The 18600-nt window shown below is 39.5% G+C and overlaps 1 pseudogene; it reads left to right on the top strand.

Annotated features, from left to right (window-relative positions):
• The first annotated feature begins 7368 nt into the window (after window positions 1-7368).
• On the top strand, window positions 7369-8632 carry LOC123387663 (annotated as a pseudogene).
• Window positions 8633-18600: the final 9968 nt, after the last annotated feature.

Genomic DNA, 18600 nt, shown 5'->3' on the forward strand with positions numbered 1-18600 from the left:
TGTGATTGAGTTCTAGCTTCAGAGCATTGTGGTCTGAAAATATGCAGGGAATGATCCCAATCTTTTGATACTGGTTGAGACCTGATTCATGACCCAGGATGTGATCTATTCTGGAGAATGTTCCATGTGCACCAGAGAAGAATGTGTATTCTGTTGTTTGGGGATGAAATGTTCTGAATATATCTGTGATGTCCATCTGGTCCAGTGTGTCATTTAAGGCCTTTATTGCCTTGTTGATCTTTTGCTTGGATGATCTATCCATTTCAGTGAGGGGAGTTTTAAAGTCCCCTACTATTACTGTATTATTGTTTATGTGTTTCTTTGATTTTGTTATTAATTGGTTTATATAGGTGGCTGCTCCCATGTTAGGGGCACAGATATTTAAAATTTTTAGATCTTCTTGCTGGACAGACCCTTTGAGTATGATATAGTGTCCTTCCTCATCTCTTATTATAGTCTTTGGCTTAAAATCGAATTGATCTGATATAAGGATTACCACCCCTGCTTTCTTCTGATATCCATTAGCATGGTAAATTGTTTTCCACCCCCCACTTTAAATCTGAAGGTGTCTTCGGGTTTAAAATGAGTTTATTGTAGGCAACATATAGATGGGTTTTGTTTTTTTTATCCATTCTGATACCCTGTGTCTACTGATTGGGGCATTTAGCCCATTAACATTCAGGGTAACTATTGAGAGATATGAATTTAGTGCCATTGTATTTGCCTGTAAGGTGACTGTTACTGTATATTGTCTCTGTTCCTTTCTGATCTACTTCTTTTAGGCTCTCTCTTTGCTTACAGGACCCCTTTCAAGATTTCCTGTAGAGCTGGTTTGGTGTTTGCAAATTCTTTCAGTTTTTGTTTGTCCTAGAAGCTTTTAATCTCTCCTATTTTCAATGATAGCCTAGCTGGATATAGTATTCTTGGATACATGTTTTTCTCATTTAGTGCTCTGAATATATCATGCCAGTTCTTTCTGGCCTGCCAAGTCTCTGTGGATAAGTCTTCTGCCAATCTAATATTTTTACCATTGTATGTTACAGACTTCTTTTCCTGGGCTGCCTTCAGGATTTTCTCTTTGTCACTAAGACTTGTAAATTTTACTATTAGGTGATGGTGTGTGGACCTATTCTTGTTGATTTTGAGGGGGTTTCTCTGCAGCTCCTGGATTTTGATGCTTGTTCCCTTTGCCATATTAGGGAAATTCTCTACAATAATTCTCTCCAATATACCTTCTGCTCCCCTCTTTCTTTCTTCTTCTTCTGGAATCCCAATTATTCTAATGTTGTTTTGTCTTATGGTGTCACTTACCTCTTGAATTCTCCTCTCATGGTCCAGTAGCTGTCCCTCTTTTGCTCAGATTCTTTATTCTCTGTCATTTGGTCTTCTATATCACTAAATCTTTCTTCTGCCTCATTTATCCTAGCAGTGAGAGCCTCCATTTTTAAAAAAATTATTTTTTATTTATTTTCAGCATAACAGTATTCACTATTTTTGCACCACACCCAGTGCTCCATGCAATCCGTGCCCTCTCTAATACCCACCATTTGGTTCCCCCAACATCCCACCCCCCCTTCCCGCCACTTCAAACTTCTCAGATTGTTTTTCAGAGTCCATAGTCTCTCATGGTTCACCTCCCCTTCCTCATTAATAGCTTTTTGATTTCAACTTGGTTAGATTTTAGTTCTTTTATTTCTCCAGAAAGGGTTTTTATATCTCCCAAGAGGGGTTCTTTAGTATCTTCCATGCCTTTTTCGAGCCCTGCTAGGACCTTGAGAACCTTGAGAATCAGCTTTCTGAACTCTATATCTGACATATTACCAATGTCTGTATTGATTAGGTTCCTAGCCTTCGGTACTGCCTCTTGTTCTTTTTTTTTTTTTTGTGGTAAATTTTTCCGCCTTGTCATTTTGTCCAGATAAGAGTATATGAAGGAGCAAGTAAAATACTAAAAGGGTGGTGAAGACCCCAGGAAAATACGCTTTAACCAAATCAGAAGAGACCCCAAATCTTGGGGGGGAGAGAGGGGATAAAAAGAGGTTCAGAAAAAAAAAAGAAAATGAATAAAAATATATATATATAAAAGAAAAAAATACTTTTATTAGATAAACTAGTTAAAAAACTTAAAAAAGAAAAGTGTAAAAGTTAAAAAATATTTAGCAGAAGAAGAAAAAAAATTGAAAAAAATTATATTAACTGCAAGACTAATGGATCATGGGGAGAAAGCCATGAGTTCAGTGCTTTGCTTTCTCCTCCTCTGGAATTCCGCTGCTCTCCTTGGTAGGTGAACTTGGTCTGGGCTGGATTTCTTATTGATCTCCTGGGGGAGGGACCTGTTGTAGTGATTCTCAAGTGTCTTTGCCCCAGGCGGAATTACACCACCCTTACCAGGGGCCGGGCTGAGTAATCTGCTCAGATTCACTTTTGGGAGCTTTTGTTCCCTGAACGCTTTCTGCAGAGTTCTGGAGGACAGGAATGAAAATAGCGGCCTCCCAGTCTCTGGCCCAGAGGAGCCAAGAGCTCAGGGCCCCACTCCTCAGTGCGCCCTCAGAGAATAGCGCCCAATAACTCCCCGTCTCCCCGGCCTCCGGCCGCGCTCCGAGCTCACCCAGGCTGCGACCTGTTCAAGATAATCCTGAGCTGAGAGCTCACTCCTCGGCTCTGTCTTTGTAGCCAGCTTCCCTGTTCTAATACCTGCAAGGTCTGTGACACTCAGACACCCCCGATCCTCCTGCAGGACCTGGGGCCACGCTGACCCCACGTGGACTTCACCCCAGTTTAGCCTCTGGAGCAATGTCCCTCAGTGGAATAGACTTTTGTGCTCCATTGCTCCGCCGCTTGCCGGGAGCCAGCCCCTCTCCCCTGCCATCTATCTTCCTGTCACTTTGCAGTAACTTCTCCGCCAGTCCTACCTTTCATAAAGTGGTTTTCTGTTTCTAGAACTGCTGTTCTTCTTCTCTTCAATCTGCCATTGGATTTGTAGGTGTTTGCAATGTTTAGATAAGCTATCTAGCTGATCTCCTGCTACCTGATGTAGCCTCAGCCTGCTACTTCTCTGCCATCTTGACTCCTCCCCCATCATTAGTTTTTAACATAGTGTTCAATGACTAATTTGTTGCATATAACACCCAGTGCTCATCATAACACGTGCCCTCCTTAATACCCATCACCCAGTCAGTCCCCCATCCTCCATCGTCCCCCTCTGAAACCCGCAGCTTGTTTCCCAGAGTCCAGAGTCTTTCATCATTTGTCTCCCTCTCTGATTCTGCCCCCTTCAGTTTTCCCTCTTTAGCACTATGGTTCTTCATGCTATTCCTTTTGTTCCACAAATAAGTGAAACCATAGGATAATGGTCTATCTCTGTTTGACTTATTTCATTTAGCATAGTCCCCTTAGTTTCATCCATGTCAGTGCAGATGGTGAGTATTCATCCCTTCTGATAGCAGAGTAATATTTCATTGTATTTATGGACCACATCTTCTTTATCCATTCATCTGTTGAAGGGCATCTCAGTTCCTTCCACAGTTTGGCTATTGTGGACCTTGTGGTTATGAGGATTGGGATACATGTGCCTTTCTTTTCACTATGTCTGTATATTTGTGGTAAAGATATAGTAGTTCAATTGTTGGGTTGCAGGGTAGCTCTATTTTAACATCTTGAGGAGCCTTCCCAGTTTTTTCCAGACTGGCTGTACCAGCTTGCATTGCCACCAACATTATAAGAGGGCTCCTCTTCTTCACATTCTCATCAACATTTGTTGTTTCCTGCCTTGTTAATTTGTACCACTTTACCTGGTGTAGGGTGTTATTTCATCATGGTTTTGATTTGTAATTCCCTGATGGCTAGAGATGTTGAATATTTTTTCATGTGTCTGTTAGCCATTTGCATGTCTTCTTTGGAGAAGTGTCTGCTCACGTCTTCTGCCTATTTTTTTTTTTTTTTGGACGTGATTTTCTGTTTTGTTTGTGTTGAGTTTGAGGAGTCCTTTAGAGATCTTGGATATCAGCCTTTTGTCTGTAGTGTCAATTGCAAATATGTTCTCCCATTCCGTGGGTTGCCTCTTTGTTTTGTTGACTGTTTCCTTTGCTCTGCAGAAGCTTTTGATCTTGATGAAGTCCCAAAAGTTCATTTTCATTTTTGTTTCCTTTGCCTTTGGAGATGGGTCTTGAATAAAGTTGCTGTGGCTGATGCCGAAGAGGTTACTGCCTATGTTCTCCTCTAGGATTCTGATGGATTCATGCCTTACCTTGAGGTCTTTTATCCATTTTGAGTTATTTCTGTGTATGGTGTAAGAGAATGGTCATTTCATTCTTCTACATGTAGCTGTCTAATTTTCCCAGTACCATTTATTGAAGATACTGTCTTTTTCCCACTGTATATTTTTTCCTGCTTTGTCGAAGATTATTTGACCATACACTTGAGGGTCCATGTCTGGGCTCTCTACTCTGCCCCACTGGTCCATGTGTCTGTTTTTGTGCCAGTACCATGTTGTCTTGGTGGTCACAGCTTTGTAGTAAAGCTTGACATCAGGTAAAGTGATGCCGCCAATTTTGTTTTTCTTATTCAACATTTCCTTAGCAATTCGGGGTCTCTGCTGGTTCCATACAAATTTTAGGATTGTTTGTTCCAGCTTTTTGAAAAATGCCTGTGGAATTTTGATTGGATGGCATTGAAAGTATAGATTTCTCTGGGCAGTATAGACATTTTAACAATGTTTATTCTTCTGATCCATGAGCATGGAATGGTCTTCCATCTTTTTGAGTCTTATTCAATTTCTTTCATGAGTGTTTGGTAGTTTCTCAAGTACAGATCCTTTTCCCCTCTGGTTAGGTTTATTCCCAGGTATCTTATGGTTCTTGGTGCTATAGTAAATGGAATTGATTCTCTAATTTACTTTTCTGTATTTTCATTGTTAGTGTATATGAAAGCAACTGATTTCCGTACATTGATTTTTGTATCCTGCCACATTACTGAATTGTTGAATGAGTTCTAGTAGTTTGGGGTGGAATCTTTTAGGTTTTCCATAAAAAGTATCATGTCATCTGCAAAGAGAGAGAGTTTGACTTCTTCTTTGCCAATTTGAATACCTTTTATTTCTTTTTGTTGTCTTATTGCTGTTGCTAGGACTTCTAGACCTATGTTGAACAACAGCAGCAAGCATGGGCATCCTTGTTGTGTTCCTGATCTCAAGGGAAGGCGTCAGCTTTTCCCCATTGAGAATGACATTCGTTGTGGGTTTTTCATAGATCACTTTTATGAAGTTGAGGAATGTTCCCCTTATCCCTATACTTTGAATTTTTAAAATCAGAAATAGATGTTGTATCTTGTGAACTGCTTTTTCTACATCAATTGAGAGGGCCATGTGGTTTTTCTCTCTTCTATTACTGATTTTTTCTATCACATTGACTGATTTGTGAATGTTGAACCACCCTTTTATCCTAGGGATAAATTCCACCTGAGAATGAAGTCACATCAGTCCAAAATCTATGGTATATGGCAAATGTGATCCTAAGGGGGGAAATACATGGCCATTTAAGCCTCACTAAAAAAAAAAATCAGAAACCAATCACCCAACCAACCAACAAACAAACACACTGAAAAATCCAGAATACACCAGCTATCTTTACACTGTAAAGGAGTGGGAAATCAACAACAAGTTAAGCCAACCCCATGCACAAGAAGGATAATTGACTAGAACAGAGATCAATGGGATAGAAACTAGAGATATAGTAGAACAACATCAACAAAACTAAAAGTTGGTTCTTTGAAAGAATCAATAACATTTATCAATAACATTGATAAACCACTGGCCATACTGATCCAAAAGAAAAGGTAGAGGACCCAAATTAATAAAATTATGAGTGAAAGGGGAGAGATCATGACTAATACCAAGGAAATAGAAACAATCATCAGAAATTATTATCAACAGTTATATGCCAATAAGTTAAGCAACCTGAAAGAAATGGATGCATTCCTGGAAACCTATAAACTTCGAAGACTGAATCAGGAAGAAATTGGCAAGCTGAATAGACCAATATCTAGTAACAAGATTGAAGCAGTTATCAAAAACCTCCCCAAAAATAAGAACCCATGACCTGATGGATTCCCTGGGGAATTCTACCAAACATTCAAAGAACAAATAATACCTATTCTCCTGAAGCTATTTCAGAAAATAGAAACAGAAGGAAAACTGCCAGACTTTTTCTAAGAAGCCAGCATTACCCTGATCCCCAAACCAGGCAAAGGCAAAGGCCCCTCAAAAAGGATACTTTCAGACCAATATCGCTGATGCATACAGATGCCAAGATTCTCAACAGGATCCTAGCTAATAAGATCCAAGAGTACATTAAAAAGAGAAGTTCTTTATAGATCTGGGATATCAGCCCTTTATCAGTAATGTCATTTGCAAATATCTTCTATTTTATGGGTTGCCTCTTTGTTTTGTTGACTGTTTCTTTGCAGTACAGAAGCTTTTTATCTTGATGAAGTCCCAAAAGTTTATTTTTGCTTTTGTTTCCCTTGACTTTAGAGACATGTCTTGAAAGAAGTTGTAGGAAGAATAAACATTGTTAAAATGTCTATACTGCCTAGAGCAATCTATACTTTTAATGCCATTCCGATCAAAATTCCACCAGTATTCTTCAAAGAGCTGGAGCAAATAACCCAGAAATTTGTATGGAATCAGAAGAGACCCTGAATCGCTAAGGAAATGTTGAAAAACAAAAATAAAACGGGGGGCATCACGTTACCTGACTTCAAGCTTTACTACAAAGCTGTGATCACCAAGACAGCATGGTACTGGCATAAAAACAGACATATAGACCAATGGAACAGAGTAGAGAGCCCAGATATGGACCCTCAACTCTATGGTCAAATAATCTTTGACAAAACAGGAAAAAATATACAATGGAAAAAAGACAGTCTGGGCAGCTATATGTAGAAGAATGAAACTCGACCATTCTCTTACACTGTACAGAAAGATAAACTCAAAATGGATAAAAGACCTCAATGTGAGACAGGAATCCATCAGAATCCTAGAGGAGAACATAGGCAGTAATCTCTTTGATATCAGCCACAGCAACTTCTTTCAAGATATGTCTCCAAAGTCAAAGGAAACAAAAGCGAAGATGAACTTTTGGGACTTCATCAAAATCAAAAGCTTCTGCACAGCAAAGGAAACAGTCAAAAAAACAAAGAGGGAACCCACGGAATGGGAGAAGATATTTGCAAATGACAGTACAGACAAAAGGTTGATATCCAGGATCTATAATGAACTCCTCAAACTCAACACACACAAAACAGACAATCATATCAAAAAATGGGCAGAAGAGTCCTTTCTGCTGCCGAGTAAGCATCGTTAAAGTCTCCCCTCCCAGCGCCGTCATGTCTAAGTCAGAGTCTCCCAAAGAGCCTGAACAGCTGCGGAAGCTCTTCATTGGAGGTCTGAGCTTTGAAACAACCAATGAGAGTCTGAGGAGCCATTTTGAGTAATGGGGGAACACTTATGGACTGTGTGGCAATGAGGGATCCGAACACCAAGCGCTCCAGAGGCTTTGGGTTTGTCACATATGCCACTGTGGAGGAGGTGGATGCAGCCATGAATGCAAGGCCACACAAGGTGGATGGAAGAGTTGTGGAACCAAAGAGGGCTGTCTCAAGAGAAGATTCTCAAAGACCTGGTGCCCACTTAACTGTGAAAAAGATTTTTGTTGGTGGCATTAAAGAAGACACTGAAGAACATCATCTAAGAGATTATTTCGAGCAGTATGGGAAAATCGAAGTGATTGAGATCATGACTGACCGAGGCAGTGGCAAAAAGAGGGGTTTTGCTTTTGTAACATTTAATGACCATGATTCTGTAGACAAGATTGTCATTCAAAAATACCATACTGTGAATGGCCACAACTGTGAAGTAAGGAAAGCGCTCTCTAAGCAAGAGATGGCTAGTGCTTCATCCAGCCAAAGAGGTCGAAGTGGTTCTGGAAACTTTGGTGGTGGTCGTGGAGGTGGTTTTGGTGGGAATGACAACTTTGGTCGTGGAGGAAACTTCAGTGGTCGAGGTGGCTTTGGTGGCAGTCGAGGTGGTGGTGGATATGGTGGCAGTGGGGATGGCTATAATGGATTTGGTAATGATGGAAGCAACTTTGGAGGTGGCAGAAGCTATAATGATTTTGGCAATTACAACAATCAATCCTCAAATTTTGGACCCATGAAAGGAGGCAATTTTGGAGGCAGAAGCTCTGGCCCTTACTTCGCCAAACCACGAAACCAAGGTGGCTATGGTGGTTCCAGCAGCAGCAGCAGCTATGGCAGTGGCAGGAGGTTTTAACTACTGCCAGGAAACAAAGCTTAGCAGGAGAGGAGAGCCAGAGAAGTGACAGGGAAGCTACAGGTTACAACCGATTTGTGAACTCAGCCAAGCACAGTGGTGGCAGGGCCTAGCTGCTACAAAGAAGAAATGTTTTAGATAATATTCATGTGTATGAGCAAAAAAACTCGAGGACTGTATTTGTGATTAATTGTATAACAGGTTATTTTAGTTTCTGTTCTGTGGAAAGTGTAAAGCATTCCAACAAAGGGTTTTAATGTAGATTTTTTTTTTTTTTGCACCCATGCTGTTGATTGCTAAATGTAATAGTCTGATCATGACGCTGAAAAAAAAATGGGCAGAAGATATGGACAGACGCTTCTCCAATAAAGACATAGAAATGGCTATCAGACACATGAAAAAATGTTCATTATCACTAGCCATCAGGGAGATTCAAATTAAAACTACATTGAGATATCTCCTTACACCACTTAGAATGGCCAAAATTAGCAAGACAGGAAACAACATGTGTTGGAGAGGATGTGGAGAAAGGGGAACCCTCTTGCACTGTTGGTGGGAATGCAAGTTGGTGCAGCCACTTTGGAGAACAGTGTGGAGATTCCTCAAGAAGTTAAAAATAGAACTTCCCTATGACCCTGCAATTGCACTACTGGGTATTTACCCCAAAGATACAGATGTAGTGAAAAGAAGGGCCATCTGTACCCCAATGTTTATAGCAGCAATGGCCACGGTCGCCAAACTCTGGAAAGAACCAAGATGCCCTTCGACGAACGAATAGATAAGGAAGATGTGGTCTATATACACTATGGAGTATTATGCCTCCATCAGAAAGGACGAATACCCAACTTTTGTAGCAACATGGACGGGACTGGAAGAGATTATGCTGAGTGAAATATGTCAAGCAGAGAGAGTCAATTATCATATAGTTTCACATAACAAAAAGCATGGAGGACATGGGGAGTTAGAGAGAATGGAGTTGGGGTAAATTGGAAGGGGAGGTGAATCATGAGAGACTATGGACTCTGAAAAACAATCTGAGGGGTTTGAAGTGGCAGGGGGGTGGAAGGTTGGGGTACCAGGTGGTGGGTATTATAGAGGGCACGGATTGCATGGAGCACTGGGTGTGGTGAAAAAATAATGATACTGTCATGCTGAAAATAAATAAATAAATAAATAAGTAAAAAAAAAAAAAAAGAAGTTGTGGCTCATGTCAAAGTAGTTACTGCCTATATTTTCCTCTAGAATTTGGAAGATTCCTGTCCCATATTGAGGTCTTTCATTCCATTTTGAGTTTATTTCTGTGTATGCTGTAAGAGTATGGTCCAGTTTCATTTTTCTGTATGAAGCTGTCCAATTTTACAAGAACCATTTATTGAGTACTTATGGGTGCCTGAATGAATAAAAAACAAGAACCTTCTATGTGCTATCTTTTTAAATATTGATCTATTTAAAAATTTAATTTCTTTTCAGTGTAACAGAATTCATTGTTTATGCACCACACCCAGTGCTCCATGAAATATGTGTCTTCCATAATACCCATCACCAGGCTCCCCCAACGTCCTACCCTTTGCCCCTTCAAAACCCTCAGATTGTTTTTCAGAGTCCATAGTCTCTTATGGTTCATCTCCTCCTCCAATTTCCCTCAACTCCCTTCTCCTCTCCATCTCCCCATGTCTTCTGTGTTATTTGTTATGCTCCACAAGTAAATGAAACCATATGATAATTGACTCTCTCTGCTTGACTTATTTCACTCAGCATAATCTCTTTCAGTCCCATCCATGCTGATGCAAAAGTTGGGTATTCATCCTTTCTGATGGAGGCATAGTGCTCCATAGTGTATATGGACCACATCTTCCTTATCCGTTCATCCGTTGAAGGGCATCTTGGTCCTTTCCACAGTTTGGTGACCATGGCCATTGCTGCTATGAACACTGGGGTACAGATGGCCCTTCTTTTCACTACATCTGTATCTTTGGGATAAATACCCAGTAGTGCAATTGCAGGGTCATAGAGAAGCTCTATTTTTAATTTCCTGAGGAATCTCCACACTGTTCTCCAAAGTGGCTGCACCAACTTGCATTCCCACCAACAGTGCAAGAGGGTTCCCCTTTCTCCACATCCACTCCAACACACGTTGTTTCCTGTCTTGTTAATTTTGGCCATTCTAAGTGGTGTAAGGAGATATCTCAATGTAGTTTTAATTTGAATCTCCCTGATGGCTAGTGATTATGAACATTTTTTTATGTGTCTGGTGTATCTTCATTGGAGAAGTGTCTGTTCATGTCTTCTGCACATTTTTTGATGCGATTATCTGTTTTGTGTGTTTTGAGTTTGAGAAGTTCTTCATAGATCCTGGATATCAGCCTTTTGTCTGTAGTGTCATTTGCAAATATTTCCTCCCATTCTGTGGCTTGCCTATTTTTTTTTTTGACTGTTTCCTTTGCTGTGTAGAAGCTTTTGATCTTGATGAAGTCCCAAAATTTCATTTTTGCTTTTGTTTCCTTTGCCTTTGGAAACATATCTTGAAAGAAGTTGCTGTGGCTGATATGAAGCCAGCATTACCCTGATCCCCAAACCAGGCAAAGACCCCACCAAAAAGGAGAATTTCAGACCAATATGACTAATGAATATGGATGCTAAGATTTTCAACAAGATCCTAGAAAATAGGATTCAACAGCCATTAAAAAGATTATCCAACATGACCAGGTGGGATTCATCCCTGGGTTGCAAGTGTGGTTCAACATTCACAAATCTATCAGTGTGATAGAACGAATCAATAGAGAAAAGAGAAGAACCACATGGTCCTCTCAATTGATGCAGAAAAAGCATTTGACCAAATCTAGAATCCTTTCCTGATTAAAATGTTTCAAAGTATAGGGATAGAGGGAACATTCCTGAACTTCATAAAATCTATCTAGGAAAAACCCACAGCAAATATCATCCTCAATGGGAAAAAACTCACAGCCTTCTTGTTGAGATCAGGAACACAACAAGGATGCCAACTTTCCCCTCTCTTGTTCAACATAGCATTAGAAGTCCTAGCAACAGCAATCAGACAACAAAGAGAAATAAAAGGCATCCAAATTGGCAATGAAGAAATCAGTCTTCACAGATGACAGGATACTTTATGGAAAACCCAAACGACTCCACCCCCAAACTACTAGAACTCATATGGCAATTCAGTAATGTGGCAGGATATAAAGTCAATGTACAGAAATCAGTTGCTTTCTTATACACTAACAATGAAATCACGGAAAGGGAAATTAGAGAATGGATTCCATTTACTGTAGTACCAAGAACCATAAGATACCTGGGAATAAACCTAACCAAAGAGGTCAAGTACTCGAGAAACTCGAGAAACTACAGAACACTAATGAAAGAAATTGAAGAAGACACAAAAAGATGGAAGATCATTCAATGCTCTTGGATTGGAAGAATAAACATTGTTACAATGTCTATACTGCCTAGAGCAATCTATACTTTATTATTATTATTTTTTTTAATTTACTTTTTATTTATTTTCGGCATAACAGCATTCATTATTTTTTCACCACACCCAGTGCTCCATGCAATCCGTGCCCTCTATAATACCCACCACCTGGTACCCCAACCTCCCACCCCCCCGCCACTTCAAACCCCTCAGATTGTTTTTCAGAGTCCATAGTCTCTCATGGTTCACCTCCCCTTCCAATTTCTCCCAACTCTATTCTCCTCTCTAACATCCCTTGTCCTCCATGCTATTTGTTATGCTCCACAAATAAGTGGGACCATATGATAATTGACTCTCTCTGCTTGACATATTTCACTCAGCATAATCTCTTCCAGTCCCATGTTGCTACAAAAGTTGGGTATTCGTCCTTTCTGATGGAGGCATAATACTCCATAGTGTATATGGACCACATCTTCCTTATCCATTTGTCCGTTGAAGGGCATCTTGGTTCTTTTCATAGTTTGGCGACCGTGGCCATTGCTGCTATAAACATTGGGGTACAGATGGCCCTTCTTTTCACAACATCTGTATCTAAAGGTCCTAATGCAAAAATAGGAAACAATAAATCAAGAAAATTCCTATCCTTCACTATTGATTAAAAAAAAATCTCATTATAAATGCAACCTGACACATTTCAAAGGCAAAAAAATTTGAACTGTATGAAGGGCATCTCAGTTCCTTCCACTGTTTATTTTATTTATTTATTTTTATTTCTTTTCAGCGTAACAGTAATAATGGTTTTTGCACCACACCCAGTGCTCCATGCAATATATGCCCTCCTTAATACCCACCACCTGGATCCCCTAACCTCCAACCCCCTGCCCCTTAAAAACAGGTTGTTTTTCAGGGTCCATAGTTTCTCATGATTTATCTCCCCTTCCAATTTCCCCCAAATCCCTTCTCCTCTCCATCTCCCCATGTCCTCCATGTTATTTGTTATGCTCCACATATAAGCGAAACCATATGATAATTGACTCTCTCTGCTTGACTTATTTCACTCAGCTAGAATAATATTCTTCTTCCAGTCCTGTCCATGTTGCTACAAAAATTGGGTATTCATCCTTTCTGATGGAGGCATAATACTCCATAGTGTATATGGACCACATCTTCCTTATCCATTCATCTGTTGAAGGGCATCTTGGTTTGTTCCACAGTCCTTCCTCTGTTTAGCTGTTGCGAACATTGCTACTATGAATATTAAGGTGCATGTGCCCCTTCTTTCACTACATTGGTATCTTTGGGGTAAATACCTAGTAGTGCAATTGCTGCATTGTAGAGTATCTCTATTCTTAACATCTTGAGGAACCTACATACTCTTTGCCAGAAGGGCTGTACCAGCCTGATTTCACACCAATGGTTTAAGATGGTTCCCCACATCCTTACCAAAGTTTGTTGTTTCTTGTTTTGTTAATTTTTACCATCCTAACTGGTTTAAGGTGGTATCTCATTGTGGTTTTAATTTGTTATGTCCCTGATGGCTGGCATGTTGAACATTTTTTCATGTATCTTCTAGCCATTTGTATGACTTCTTTGGAGAAGTGTCTGTTCATGTCTTCAGCCCATTTCTTGACTGGATTGTTCTTTGGGTGTTGAGTTTAATTAGTTCTTTGTAGATTTTGGATATTAGCCCTTTACCCTAGATGTCATTTCCAAATATCTTCTTCTATCCCATGGGCTGCTCTTAGTTTTGTTGACTGTATCTTTTGTTGTGCAGAATCTTTATATTTTGATGAAGTCCCTAAAGTTAATTTTTGCTTTTGTTTCCCTTGACTTTAGGGATGTGTACTGAAAGAAACTTCTGTCCAGTGTCAGAGAGGTTACTTCTTATGTTCTCCTCTAGGATTTTGATGGATTTCTCTCACATTGAGGTTTTCCATTCATTTTGAGTTTATCTTTGTGTATGGTGTAAAAGAATGGTATAGTTTCAGTCTTTTGCTTGTGGCTGTATAGTTTTCCCAGCATTATCTACTGAAGAGACTGACTTTTATTATTGGATGTTCTTTCTTGCTTTGGTGAAGATTAATTGACCATAGCTTTGAGGGTCCAATTGAGGTGTCTCAATTCTGTTCCATTGATCGAATGTGTCTGTTTTTGTGCCAATACCGTACTGTCTTGATGACTACAGCTTTGTAATATAGTTTGAAATCAGGTATTGTTATGCCCTCAGCTTTGGTTTCCTTCTTCAACATACCCCTGGAAATTCGGAATCTTTTTGGTTCCATACACATTTTAGGATTTTTTGTTCCAACTCTGTAAAAACTGTTCATGTATTTTGGTAAGCAGTGCTTTGATAGTGAAAATTGCTCTGGGCAGGATAGAAATTTTAGAGATGTTTATTCTTCCAATCCATGAGCATGGGATGTTTTTCCATCTTTTGTGTCTTCCTCAATTCTTTTCAGAAGTGTTCTGCCATCTCTAGAGTATAGATCTTTTACCTGTTTGGTTAGATTTATTCTTAGGTATCTTACAGTTTTTGGAGCTGTTGTAAATGGAATTGATTCCTTATTTCTCTTTCTCCATCGCATTGTTAGTATATAGAAATGCAACTGATTTCTGTGCATTGATTTTGTATTCTGCCATGTTGCTGAATTGCTGTTTGATTTCTAGCAATTTTGGGGTAGAGTCTTTTGGGTATTCCACATAAAGTATCATATCATCTGTGAAGAGAGAGAGTTTGACTTCTTATTTGACTTTTTAAATGCATTTTATTTATTTTCATTGCCTGATTGCTGAGGCTAGGACTTCTAGTACTATGTTGAACAACAGCAGTGAGAGTGGGTATCCTTGTGTTCCTGACCTTAAGGGAAAAGCTCTCAGTTTTCCACATTGAGAATGATATTTGCTGTGGGCTTTTCATAGATGGCTTTGATGATATTGAGGTATGTTCCATCTATCTCTGTACTTTAAAGAGTTTTAATCAGGAAAGAATATGGTATATTGTCAAATATACGATGCTTTTCCTACAAGTTGAGAGGATCATATGGTTCTTGTCTTTTCTTTTATTGATGTGTTCTATTGTGTTGGTTGATTTGCAAATGTAGAACCATCTTTGCATCCCTGCAATAAATCTCTGGGTAGTGGTGAATAATCCTATTATGTGCTATTGGATCTTCCTGGTTAGAATCTTGTTGTGTATTTTAGCATCCATACTCATCTGCGATAATGGCCTGTAATTCTTTTTGGTGGGGTTTTTAGTTTTGGGATAAGGGTAATGTTGGCCTCATAAAATGAGTTTGGAAGTTTTCCTTCTATTTCTACTTTTTTTGGGAAACAGATTCAATAGAATAGGTATTATTTCTTCCTTAAATGTATGGTAGAATTCCTCTGGTAATCCATCAGGCCTAGGACTCCTGTGTTTTTGTTTGTTTGGAAGTTTTTGATTACTGCTTCAATTTCCTTGCTGGTTATGGGTTTGTTCAGATCATCTATTTCTATTTCAGTTTTGGTAGTTTATAAGTTTCCAGGAATGAGCCTGTTTCTTCTAGATTGCTTAATTTGTTGGCATATAGTTGCTGGTAATAATTTCTAATAATTGTTTCAATTTCCTTGGTGTTAATCGTGATCTCTCCTCCTTTCATTCATGACTGTATTGGTTTGAGTCCTCTCACTTTTCTTTTGAATAAGTCTGGCCAGTGGTTTATTGATCTTATCAATTCTTTCAAAGAACCAGCTTCTAGTTTCATTGATCTGTTCAATGTTTCTATGATTTCTATTTCATTGATTTCATCTCTAATCTTTCTTATTTCTCTTCTCCTGCTTGGGTTAGGTCTTATTTGCTCTACTTTCTCCAGGTCTTTAGGTGTAAGGTTAGCTTGTGCATTTGGGATTGTTGTAATTTTTTTTGAGAGACACTTGGATGGCTATATATTTTCCCCTTATTACTGCCTTTGCAGTATCCTATAGGTTTTGTATTGATGTGTTTTCATTCTCATTGGTTTCCGTGAATTGTTTAAGTTCTCTTTTAATTTCTTAGTTGACCCAATCATTCTTTATCAAGATGCTCTTTAACTTCCACGTGTTTGAGTTCCTTCCAAATTTCTTTTTGTAGTTGAGTTCCAGTTTCAAAGCACTGTGGTCTGAACATATGTAAGGAATAATATCAGTCTTTTGGTATCAGTTGAGACCTGATTTGTGACTTAGTATTTTATCTGTTCAGGAGAAAGTTCCACGGGCATTCAAGAAGAATGAGTATTCTATTGTTTTAGGGTGGAATGTTCTGTATACATCTATGAGGTCTGTGTGGTCCAGTGTGTCATTCAAATTTCTTATTTCTTTGTTGATTTTTTCTGCTTAGATGATCTGTCTATTGCTGAGAGTGGAATGTTGAGCTCTCATACTATTAATGTATTATTATCAATATGATTCTTTATTTTGGTTAACAGTTGGCTTATGTAGTTGGCTGCTACCATGTTGGGGGCATAGATATTTACAATTGTTATATCTTCTCATTGGGTAGACCCTTTAAGAATGACACAGTGTCCTTCTGTATCTCTTACACAGTCTTTAGCTTAAAATATAACTTGTCTGATATGAGAATTGCTACCCTAGCTTTCTCTTGAGGTCTGTTGGCAGGAAAAAAGCTTCTCCATTCTTTCACTTTCAGTCTGGGTGTATCTTTAGGTTCAAAATGAGTCTCATGTAGACAGCATATGGACAGGTCTTGTCCTTTTTATCCAATCTGCAACCCTGTGCTGTTTTATTGGAGCATCTAGGCCATTCATGTTGACAGTGATTATTGAAAGATATTATTGTATTGAAGTCATGTTGCCTGTGAAGTCCTTGTTTCTATAGATTGTCTCTGTAAATTTCTGGTCTATATTACTCTTGGGTTCCTTCTTCTTTTATAAACCACACTTTAATATGTCTTGCTGGGCCAGCTTGGTGGTCACATATTCTTTCAGTTTCTGTGGTCCTGGAAACTTATTGTCTCTCCATCCATTCTGAATGACAGCATTGCCAGGTAAAGTATCTTTGGCTGCATGTTCTTCTCATTTAGTACCCTGAACATTTCTTGCCAGCCCTTTCTGGGCTGCAAGTCTCTGTGGATAGGTCTGATGTTATTCTGTTGTTTTTCCCTCTGTACATAAGAAATCTCTCCCCCCCTGGCACTTTCAAGATTGTTTCCTTGGATCTAAGATTTGCAAATTATACTATTTTATGCCAGGGCATTGTTCTGTTCTCCTTGATCTTGGGAGGGGTCCTCTATGCCTCTTGGACATGAATGCTTGTTTCAGTCCCCAGATTAGGAAAGTTCTCAGCTACAGTTTGCTTAAATATATCTTCTGGTCCTCTCTCTCTCTCTCTCTCTCTCTCTCTCCACCCTCTCAGGGATTTCAATAATTCTGACATTAGAACTTTTCATGGCATCATAAATCTAGCTCAGTCTGATCTCTTGCGCTTTAACTTGTCTTTCCCAGGCCTCCTTGGTTTCTTTCTTTTCTCTTCTCTTATCTTCTAGCTCACTAATTCATTCTTCTGCCCTGTTTACCCTGGCAGTCAGAGTATCCAATTGAGACTACATTTCATTCATAGCATTTTTAAGTTTGGGCTGATTAGATCTCATTTCTGCCCTTAGAGATTCTATATTGTCACTGATATTTTTCTCAAGCCTAGATATCGACTTCATAATTGTTACTCTGAAGTCCATTTCTGACATCCTGCTTATATCCATATCCATTAGGTTGGTGTCAAAAGCCACAGTCCCTGGTTCTTTTCTTTGTTGGGGGTTCCTCTTCTTAGTCATTCTTTTGGTGGAGTGGTTAAGGGAACATACAGAGTTCAAAATATTAACCATGACCCAAGCAAGATGCATCTGTTTCATAGGGACCTAGAGTAGTTGTCCTCTTATTCTTCCAGCCTCTCTTCTTGGGGAAGGACCTGCTGCACTATTACTCAGGCAACCCTGCTTGGGCAGAGTTGTCCTGCCCCCTGTTGGGGGGAGGGGATGGGCTCAGTGAAAACTGGTTTGGGGGTGATTTTGTTCTTTGAGAGCTTTTCTTGGTGGCTTTCTGTGTCTCTTCTGAGACTCAGAGCAGAAGTGACTGCATCTAAACCTCTGTCTTCGAACAGAGAAATTGTAGTCTGTTCTTCACTGAGCTCTCCAGAGCACACTGTCTCTGTTTCTGTTTGCACTGCTAGAAACTGCAGCCTCCTTGGTTGTGCGCCCTCAGCAATACACCCAACAGTGGAACTCAGGGCTGGGCTCCTCTCTGCCCTTTGTGCTTTGAAAACCCTGAGCTGCCAGTTCCTGTGTGCATAACCGCAGCTCCTGGATCCTGTCAGGGGGCTGTACTGAAGTCCTTTCCCCACCACTTTCAGTCTGGGAGTCTGTGCCATATCCCCAACATAGGACACTTTTGTGCTCCAGTCTTATATCACCTTCCCAGTGCCGGCTTATGATGGCTCCCTCTGCCTTCTGTTTATCTTCTAATATCTGTGTGCAGAATCATGGCTCCCTGCTTCATACCTCAAGACCATCAGAGGTATTCTGTTTGTGGAGATACAGATATATATTCTTATATCTCAGACTGATTTCATGGTTGTTCAGAATTTTTTGATAGATATCCAGCTAAGTTTAACAAATTGAAATATGGTCCCCTACTCCTCTGTCATCTTTTCTGTCCTCCATTGTAAACTTTTATTATTGCTTCAACAGCATATTTCAGAAAAGATGTGTGAATCAATAGAAAAAATATATATATTGACCTCTGTTCTCAGTTCCTGGCACAGAGTTACTAAAATTCCTGTAATTTCCTAAGTAGTAAGTGTGCTAGGGGCATCT

Source organism: Mustela putorius, unplaced genomic scaffold, assembly GCF_011764305.1.
Source record: "Mustela putorius furo isolate JIRA1106 unplaced genomic scaffold, ASM1176430v1.1 tig00003858_pilon_pilon_pilon, whole genome shotgun sequence".
Lineage (NCBI taxonomy): Eukaryota > Metazoa > Chordata > Mammalia > Carnivora > Mustelidae > Mustela > Mustela putorius.